Here is a 9,844-nt window from a genome sequence, read left to right on the forward strand (position 1 = left end):
TCCCTCTCTCTCTGCCTCTCCCTCACTTGCTTGCATTCTCTCTCTCTCTCTCTCTCTCTCTTTCTCTCTCAAAAATAAACATTAAAAAAATTAAAAAAAAACACAGATAAAGAATACTAAATCATCACATTGTACCCCTTAAAGAATCATGCTGTGCTACCTAAATATATACAATTTTGTCACCAATACCTCAATAAAGCTGGAAGAAAAAGGAACAAGCATCTTTTTAATCTGTAAATTAGAAGCTCCTTTGTCAATGATTTTAGTTTTCATATATAAAGTTTAAGTTAAGTTGATCACTCTAATGTTTATATATTGGTTTAGAAAAAAAGGGATTTTATTACAAAGATATAACCGTTAAGTTTTAATAGCAAAAATTATATTAAATAGGTAAATCTTTTACACACAACACGAAAGAGTTCTTTATGGAATGCCTACACACGATCTAATTCTCTATTTTCCTTGTAAGACATCTAGGAAAAGTCTTTAGTAGAATGGTACTAAGCAAATTTGGTATGACAATTTCAATAGCATAGTGACAATCTCCAAAGTTCTTTCATTCTTAAAGGGTGAATAACAAAAGAAAAGTCAACATGGAGTTAATGAAAAATTCTGCACCAAAAGAGGTTCATCAGCTCCACATGAAGAAAGGCATAGCACTGAAAATTATTACCAGTAGTAGGAGTATTTCTTTCCACCAGTCATTGATAAAATAATCCAAGTCTAGTTGCTAAGTAAGAGAAGCTGGAAATAAAATTATTTACTATGGAAATGACTACAGTGCTTTCAAATTATATATGGAAAATGTACAGCTAACCTCCTCTGCAGAGTTGTCTATACTTGTAGACTCCAATCCCTCTCCTATTTTCTCTGTAAACCGGGTTTTAGACTAGTTTTTCTCCCTCACTGTTCTCCTGAAAGTGCTTCTGCACGATCACCAATGACCTTCGCGTTGCTAAATCCACTGGCCATTTCACCATCCTCATCTACATGACTTCTCCAACGAGCAGGACACAGATGATCACTTTCTCCTTCCTGAAACACTCTCTTCACTTGGCTTCTAACACTCCACACTCCTATCTTCAAAGGATTCTCCTCCTCAGGAAGTTCTTAATCTCACCAATCATCTTTCCACAAAGCCCAGAGCTCAATCCTCTTTTCTTTAGACCAGATCTCATACAATCCCATGGTTCTAAACACTATCTATTTGCTAATGACTCCCAAATTTCTATTTTGAGTCAGGATCTTTCCCTTGAACTCCAGCCTCCTATAGCCTCATTTGAACAGGCATCTTAAATCTGACACATCTAAAACGACCTGATTGCCATCCCACTCACCTCCCCTTATCTCTCCACCCTCAAATCTTCCCCATCTCAGTAAACAGCAACTCCATCCTTCCAACAGCAGGCCAAAGGCCTTCGAGTCATGCTTCCTTCTTTTAGTCCCGCACTCCACATCCAGTCCATCCGTAAATTCTGGCAGATACCAGCTGGTCTGAGCGCCCATCACCTTTCACTTGGATTTCTGAACCAACCTCCTAACCAGTCTCCCTGCTCCATCCTTGCCCCAACAATTGATTCTGAACACAGCAGCCAGAGCGATCCTTTAAAAACATTGGGTCAGAGAGGCACCTGGGTGGCTCAGTTGGTTGCATCTGACTTTGGCTCAGGTCATGATCTCAGGGCTCGTGAGTTTGAGCCCCACATCAGGCTCGGTGCTGACCGCTCAGAGCCTGGAGCCTGCTTCGGATTCTGTCTCCGTCTCTCTCTCTCTGCCTCTCCCCTGCTCGCGCTCTATCTTGCTCTCTAATATAAATAAATGTTAAATTAAAACAAAAAACAACAAAACAATGTTGAGTCAGATCCCCCAACTCCTCTGCTCAAAACCTTCCACCCACTCCCCTCCTCACTCAGAGAAAAAGCCAAGGTCTTTACCAAGGCCAGTTTAGCTCTCAGATCCCACCCCACCCTCCCTCACTCTGCTCAAACCTGCTGGCCTCCTTCTGCTGGTCCTCCAGTATGACTGACAGTTTCTGGGCTTCAGCACCTGCCTGGTATACTCTTCCCCTAGATAGCTCCAAAGCTGTCCCTCACTCCCTCAGGTTTTGTTCAAAAATCTTCTCCATGACGCCGTTCCTTATTTTAAAACTACATCTGTTTCTTCTCTGGTTCTTCCTATCCCCCTTCCCTGCTTTATTTTTCTTCTTAGCAACTGTTACCATCTGACTGGATATTTTATTTTAATTTTTAAAAATTATTTTGTTTAGGGGCGCCTGGGTGGCTCAGTCAGTTAGGCGTCCAACTTCAGCTCAGGTCATGATCTCGCAGTTCCTAAGTTCGAGCCCCGCGTCGGGCTCTGTGCCGACAGCTCAGAGCCTGGAGCCTGCTTCGGATTCTGTGTCTCCCTCTCTCTCTGCTCCTCCCCCACTCACACTCTGTCTCTCTCTCAAAAATAAATAAACATTAAAAAAAAATTTTTTTAAATTATTTTGTTTATTGTACCCACCCCACATTCCTCCAGTGGAAAGTTAGCTCCATGAGGACAAAGATTTTCCTTTGTTCACTCTTCCATCCCCAGTGTGTAGAACAGTGCCTGGCCATGGAAGGCACTCAATATACAGTTGCTACAAGAATGCTGAATACGCAAACTCTTGGATCCTGACAAGGCGAAGGGATTTGGGAGACGATAATATCCAACCTCTTTCCACATGGGAAATAGGACATCCCTCCTGACGTTCATAGGAACTGTGCAAAGTCTTTATCCTTTAGAGTAACTCAATGTGTTCTAAACATGGCAAAAATCTCTTCATTCTCTTTACTTCAGTCTCTCTCCAATGCCTTTCCTACATCCAGTGAGAGATGAACTCACTGTCATTGAAAAATCTCTCATTTCCCTTCAGCACTACTGTCATAATATTGCAAAGGCAAAGCGAACGCATTCAAAATGGTATCGAAATACAAATAACGAAGAGAAGTAATTAAGCGCATAAACAACCAAATAAACCCAACTCTATTCCAAATCAAACTGCACTGAGCGATGAGCTTAACTTATTATCCACTGTAACCTTTAATGAGCAAACAGTTTTCTCATGAAACTCCTTTAAAACTAAAAAGAAGCTGGTATGGGGCCCTTGCTCATAGCCATGAAAATTAAGCGCGAGAGAAACCAGTTCAGGCTACAAATCAAATCAAACATGTCTAGAACATGCCTGGATAGGTGACAGGTACAGAAGCAGAACACTGGAGTAAGGCAGATGAGGCTCAAATCCCAGCTCACTCTTGTCTAGCTGTCTGACCGGCGACAAGTTAACTCAGACTCTCCGTGCTCGGTTCCTTGTCTGTAAACTGGAAACGGAACTTCACAGGGTTGCTGCACGAGGTATCAGGTATTTCGAACACTCAGCACAACGTCTGACACATAGTAAGCTCTGAAGACAGTTATTACTAGAATTCCTATACCACTGATACTATAGCTGTTTAAGCTAGGAGCTCCTTGGTACCACTGTTATTCTTTAGTGAGAAGTGTTACTATTCAATGGTGTATTTTTTCTTTTAACCTAATGATGTTCAGTAGCCAGTTTTAAAGAATAAACATATCTTTTCCTCGAGGCAGAGCACTGTATTGGATAACCTGGCGGGTAAAGCACCTGCTTCCTAGCAATGCACATTAAGAGGCAAATGCTGTCTTTAAACACGGGGCCATGTGCTATTCTGGACCGCTCACTCACACCGCAACAGCCGTTTACGCCTAGACTGCAGGGTCCTTACGACCAGCCACGTCGCGCGGTGCGCAAGCCGCGACAGCACGCGCTGGGTCCGGGCGCAAAGGCGAAGCGCCGGCGGAGGGCTGCGGCTCAGACAGCCCGATTCATCGCGAGCGGGCCCCGCCCCAGGCCCGCCCGCCGCGGGCCGCACACCCGGGCTGCCTCCTCCTGCGGACTGTCACGGCCTTTACCCGCAAGAGCAAACAAGAACCCTCGCCTCGCAGGCCTTTTCCCAGCCCCCACGGGCGGCACGGCCCAGGGGGAAGCCAACACGGACCCGCGACGCCCCGGTCGGGCTCCCTCCGGTCGCCGAATAGGGGCGGGGGCCCCGGGCCGCCTCCCCCACTCACTCCCCCAAAGCCTGTCTCCCAGGCCCCCGGTCGGGGCTCTCCGGTACGTCGGGGCCGGCAGGGGAGGTGTCAACGGTTCCGTCCTGGGGCCGCCTACGGGCCCCGGTCCAAGTACCTTCGAACAGGCCGAGCAGCGGCGGCGGCGGCAGCTCCAGGCTGAGGAAAGGAGAGGGGCGGGCCACCGAGACAGGCGGAGCCCCAGTTGTGCCAGAGCGGCCTCACGCCGCGTCGGTCGGCGCGCCCTCTGGAGGCGGGAGGCCCCCTCAGCGGCTCGGCCTGCCCTGAGCTGGAAACTCGGAAAGAACCCTCTCTCCATTAACTGCGCCTGGAGAGGAGAATGACAACCTCAGAAGAGGCTTTTCAGACCTCTTCTGAGTCCAGGAGCATTTCGCACTTTTCACGTCTTTTTCTAAATATACATCCCACCTCCTCAGCTAAATGAAGGCTTCAAAGCAAGGACAGTTTTATTAAAAGCTGTAGGCATCAACTGATACTCACGGGCCTCTGGGTAAGTCTAATGTAATAACCCAAATGGACATAGTCGTGACTGCTCTAATTCTAAAATATGATGCGAAGTTGTTGTTGTTGTTTTTCTCAAAAACGGTTTGAATATTTACATCCCACTTTTCTAAGAGTCCTGGACTAAATGCAACTTGTATACAGCCAAAACTCATTGAAAATGTGGTGGGTGGTGGGATGGTAGAAATTCATTTACTGGGAACTTACACACACACACACACACACACACACACACACACTCACACTCAGCTGGTTAAACGACTGACTCTAGATCTCAGCTCAGGTCTTGATCTCAGGTCTTGATCAGGATGGTGAGTTCAAGCCCAGGGTGGGTCCCGCATCTGGGACTTGGAGCCTACTTAAAAAATAAGAATAATAAGGGGCGCCTGGGTGGCTCAGTCGGTTGAGCGTCTGACTTCGCTCGGGTCACGATCTCACCGTCCGTGAGTTCGAGCCCCGCATCAGGCTCTGTGCTGACAGCTCAGAGCCTGGAGCCTGCTTCCGATTCTGTGTCTCCCTCTCTCTCTGGCCCTCCCGCCGTTCATGCTCTGTCTCTCTCTGTCTCAAAAATAAATAAAAATGTTAAAAAAAAAATTAAAAAAAAAATAAGAATAATAAAAATTTAAAAAAGAATTATGATTTCAAGGCATTTCACATTTTCTTGTGCATTAACTACTAATGCATTAACTACTCTTTGAATTGATGACATTTATTAACCAATTCGTCATGGATGTCTTCCTTGTGGTTTGGGTTGAGTTTAAAGTATCTTCATCGATGCCTGTAAATTGTGCCAAATCAGGAAAGAATTTAAATCTTTTCCCAGTGTGTTCACAGAATGCACTTCTCTTCATTAATTGGTTTACCAAACAATCTGAAAGCCCATTTATTACTTCTTTTCAAACATATTCCCTCCCCTTTATGAATTACTGCCTTTGTTTGACCTGAAAAAATGCAGGGACTGTGCAGACAGCCTTTTTTCTCTGATGAGATTAAGGGAATGAAATGTGTGCTACACATATTCTGTGAATCTTCCCTGTCACTACACCAGGGGACATCAGCAGATTGGTCATTAGGAGTGCTCAGAGAATCCATTCCTGCACTTCCAATAAGTTAATGCTGCACATGACCATGAACCCATGAACGTGTCCTATTAAATGCAAACCAAAGTATCCCCAACTGCATTTTTGCTTAGCAAGGGCCCAAAAATGTCTGTATTCACTCCAATGTTACTCACCCAGAGAAGAGAGCCTTGGGAAGTCTGAGTGGAAAAAGACAGCAGTCTTTATTGTAGTTAAAATGTTTTAATTTTGCAAGCTTTACAGAAATGTTTGACCATGTGTACATACTTCCAGAGTTCCTACCAGGGTCTTGGAAGGGACCTGTATAAGAGAGAGGGGAGGCTGTATTCCATATTGTCACTGTAACACATCATCACAAACTCAATGACCTAAAACAACACTAATTCCTCATGTTACAGTTCAGGAGGCCAGGAATCCAAAATCAGTTTTATTGGGCTACAATCAAAGTGTAGGCAGGGCTGCATTCCTTCTGGGGGCTCTAGGGAGAATCTGTTTCCTTATCCTCTCCAGCTTCTAGAGGCTGCCCGCATTCTGTGGCTCGTGGCCCCTACCTCCATCCTCAAAACTCGCAATGCAGCATTGTTTCTCCTTCTGTCCTCTGCTTCCATTCTTGCGTCTTCTCTAACTTTGACCATCTTGCCTTATTATAAGGACCCTTGGCTTACATTGGGCCCACCTTGATAATCCAGACTCTCTCCATCTCAAGGTCTTTAACTTAATCACATCTGCAAACTCCTTTGTACCACACTAGGTAACAACATCACAGGTTCTGGGGATTAGGACATGGCCATCTTTGAGGGGATGTTATTCATCCCACTACAAGGGCCCTGAAGCTCAAACTCCATTCCCTTCAGGTGAATCTGCCTCTTCTTCCTCATTACCAAAATCTGTTTGGTCCTGAGTTCTGATTGTGAGACTTCGTCGGGGAGAAATACCTGTAATTACAACTGGGATAAGCGTTATGGGGGCAGAGAGAAGAAATGCCGTAAAAAGACAAATAACATGGGACCTAAGTTAGGTGGAAGGGCAGCGATACCTCTGAAAAAGTAATGTTTCATCTGAGACACAAAGAATGAGGAGGAGTTAATTATGCAATGAACAAAGGGAGTGTTTCAGACAAGGGAGTAGTACGTGTGGCCCAGGAGTGGTGATGTCAGAAGGTCAGCATGGGGGTGCCTGGCTGGCTCAGTCAGTAGAGCATGCAACTCTTGATCTCAGGGTTGTGAGTTCAAGCCCCACGTTGGACATGGAGCCTACTTTAAAAAAAAAAAACAAAAAAAGTTCGCTGTGGCCAAATTGTATACCTACCATTGAATCCTTAGCACTAACACAGTGGCACATAGTAGGTGCTCAATAACATTAGCTTAGTAGTTCCCAGCCCTGGCAGCACATTACGGTCATTGCAGGAGCTTAAAAACACCTACATCCAGGTCCTAGCTGAGACCAAATAAGAAGCGTTTTGAAGCATAGACCTGGCATCTGTATTTTTAAAAGCTGCTCAGGGAATTCTACTGTGCAGCCAGCGTGCAGAGTTGAGAACCACTCTGTCACGTACAACTGAGTGAATGAATGAACGAATGACAGAAAATTTGCTTGGCATAGGATTTCCTTTTAGGTGGTTTGCTTCTGGTTAGGGAAAAAAGGAGTTTGGGCTATATTGGTGGTATATTAGGATCCAGTCTTAGAAAATGCAGAAAGGGCTTTCAAAAACATAATTGAACACCTATCAGAAGAGACTCAAAGTGATCTAGCAACCATCCCCATGTAACCAATTGTCTCCGTAGAAAAGAGATGTGTTGGAATGGGAAGGTGTTTAAAAAACACACCCTACCTACAAAGGAAGAGGAACTTCTACTTGTTGAACTTTAATGTTCCAGGTTGGTTTTTTGTAGTACTAATGAATGGCCATCAGAGGGAGACGTGCTCCTGTAAGTGTTGCTTCTCCAGGTCACCCATCTCTGACACCAGGCTAGGGAGAGAATCAGGTGTTTTTAACAACACCGTGGATTCTCAAGGATTAACCATTGAATGACTAAGTCACACACAGGGTATGAGGCATGTAGCATATATTTATCTACGCCAGAGTAAGATTCATTTCGGTTTCCCAACAGTTTAAACATTGAAACCACCAGGAAAAAAAAAAAAAAAAAAAAATGAAGCGTGCACGTATGCCAGGCATTGTGTTTGCAACACTGAGGAAAGAATTTGAAGCCTAGTAGAATAATCTGTTCCTCCAGCAACCAGCACAACTAGAAATTAAGTATGTAAGCAAAACTTTCTGAAAGGGATCTCTCTCCCTTTATTCATTTGCAAAGGAAACATCTTAGATCTTGAATTTCTGAAGTTACTAAGAGTTGCACCCCTGGAAAGAAGAAAAGAACTTGGCTTCTTGCTACAACAGCCATTTGCTGTTTTTCTTTGCACTTATCCACACATGCCGGAACCACACGGATTTTCACACATATATTAGACGAAATAATGTATGTGATGGGAACGTATATAGTGCTTAGTCCTAATTAAGCTTCACTTCCAAAAGTTAAGGAGCTGATCATTAGTAAGGGAATACCTTTTGCAAGGGTGTAAGCAAGTGAAGTGCTTTGCAAAGCCTTTAAAAATGATGTGGAGCACCTGGGTGACTCAGTTGAGCATCCGACTCTTGATTTGGGCTCAAGTTCCGATCCCAGGTTGTCGGATTGAGCCCTGCATCAGGCTCCACACCGGGCGTGAAGTCAGCTTGAGATTCTCTCTCTCCCTCCCTCCCTGTGGGAGGAGTCCAGGAAGTGAAGGTGTAGAAGGGGGTATTGAAGCATCAGATAAAATGTCACAAACTTGTCTGCCTGAGGATTCTGGATGCCAAGCATGGCTTGGGTCTCTCTGAGGTGGGCTCCCCAAGGGAAAGCTCATGGAGAGGTCTATGCAGGTTGATGCCTCAATTAACTACTGCTTCTGTGAGTCCCCTACCAAGCATCTGGTGGTGGGCCCAGGGCTAGGCAGGGCCAGTAGGCGAGAAGAGGAGCTAGATATGGAGTGGAGGGGGGCAAGGACAAATTAGAAACTGTGGGTAACTTCCCATCTGCATGTCATTGTACCTGATGGTGAAGAGACCCTCAGAAGGTAATGGCTGCTCCCTTGCTTTGTCTCCCAGTCCTCATAAAAAGCCCCCTTTGGGTTAGTTCTAAACTGTAACCATACAGGAGAGGGAACTCTGGGAAACATAGTTCCAATTTAACCAAGTTGACAAAAAAAAAAAAATCAGTACACACATAGGCTCTTATAACTAATTTTGCAGATAAGAAAACTAAGGGCTGTTGAGTTAGATAATTTGGCTACACTCACATTGCCAACTAAAAGCAGAAGCAAGCTCAGAATTCAAGTCAGGAGTCGTCTTCCACTCCACTGTCATGCCTCTCTTCCTTTGTGGTACTTAAATGCTCTTAAGTATCTCAAGAAAATCTTAGAAAAATTTCAAGCATCACTTCTGAGTTCCCTTCCTAGGTCAAGAGTCTGTGAGTAAGTAGCCTGCACGTCATCACTACACATAAATCAGACTGTCTCGATTCCATTAATCTCTGGGCACCTGGGTTACAAGGGCCTTTCGGTGAGGAGTCAGGCCTGTGACCGCCAGATCTCAGTCATTGAGTAATGAGTTATGAGCTCTTAGGCATGGGAAAGTCATAGCTTACTTGGGATGTAGGGATTATGTGCAAACCTAAGAAATGATCTCCCAGAGAGCACCGCTGGGTGTCATTGGAAAAGTCAATAAAAACTCTGCAGAGTGCACAAGAAATGACGACGTCCAACCACATCTATGATCACTTATTTTACACTTCAAAACAAGCACTAGAAACTCAGAAGTCAATAGGTTTATGCATTTTTTCAGAAGCAGGCAAAGAAAGGCAATGGAAGATATCAAAAAGCTCACAACCCAGGCTAGCCTGGCTTTTTCTCCTTCCTTTTCTGGTCCCAAATTTCCTTCCTAACCTTTTAATATTCCCACTCCTGAGAGACATGCTGGTTCAGGGTTTGTTATGTGTGGGCAAAGGAGAAGCTGAGGAAGGGTTCCTGCTGGTCCAGATAATGAGCCGCCGGTTCCAGCAATCTGTGCTGTTAGAGGGTTCGCTTTAGCCCCAGCA

General features: G+C 44.9%; 1 protein-coding gene across 3 annotated transcripts in view; it reads right to left on the bottom strand.

Annotated features, from left to right (window-relative positions):
- The window catches only part of ANKRD46 (ankyrin repeat domain 46), a 50,898-nt gene extending 46,583 nt beyond the window's left edge, over positions 1-4,315 (bottom strand). For 2 of the 3 annotated variants that reach the window (XM_060611031.3, XM_060611028.3), the window contains exon 1: positions 4,229-4,315. The gene's annotated coding sequence lies outside the window, so the exon portion shown is untranslated. The remainder of the gene's footprint in view (positions 1-4,228) is intronic. The other variant, XM_060611029.3, reaches the window with a different exon arrangement.
- Between the last annotated feature and the right edge of the window lie 5,529 nt (positions 4,316-9,844).

This window comes from Panthera onca, chromosome F2, assembly GCF_046562875.1.
Source record: "Panthera onca isolate mPanOnc1 chromosome F2, mPanOnc1 haplotype 2, whole genome shotgun sequence".
NCBI lineage: Eukaryota > Metazoa > Chordata > Mammalia > Carnivora > Felidae > Panthera > Panthera onca.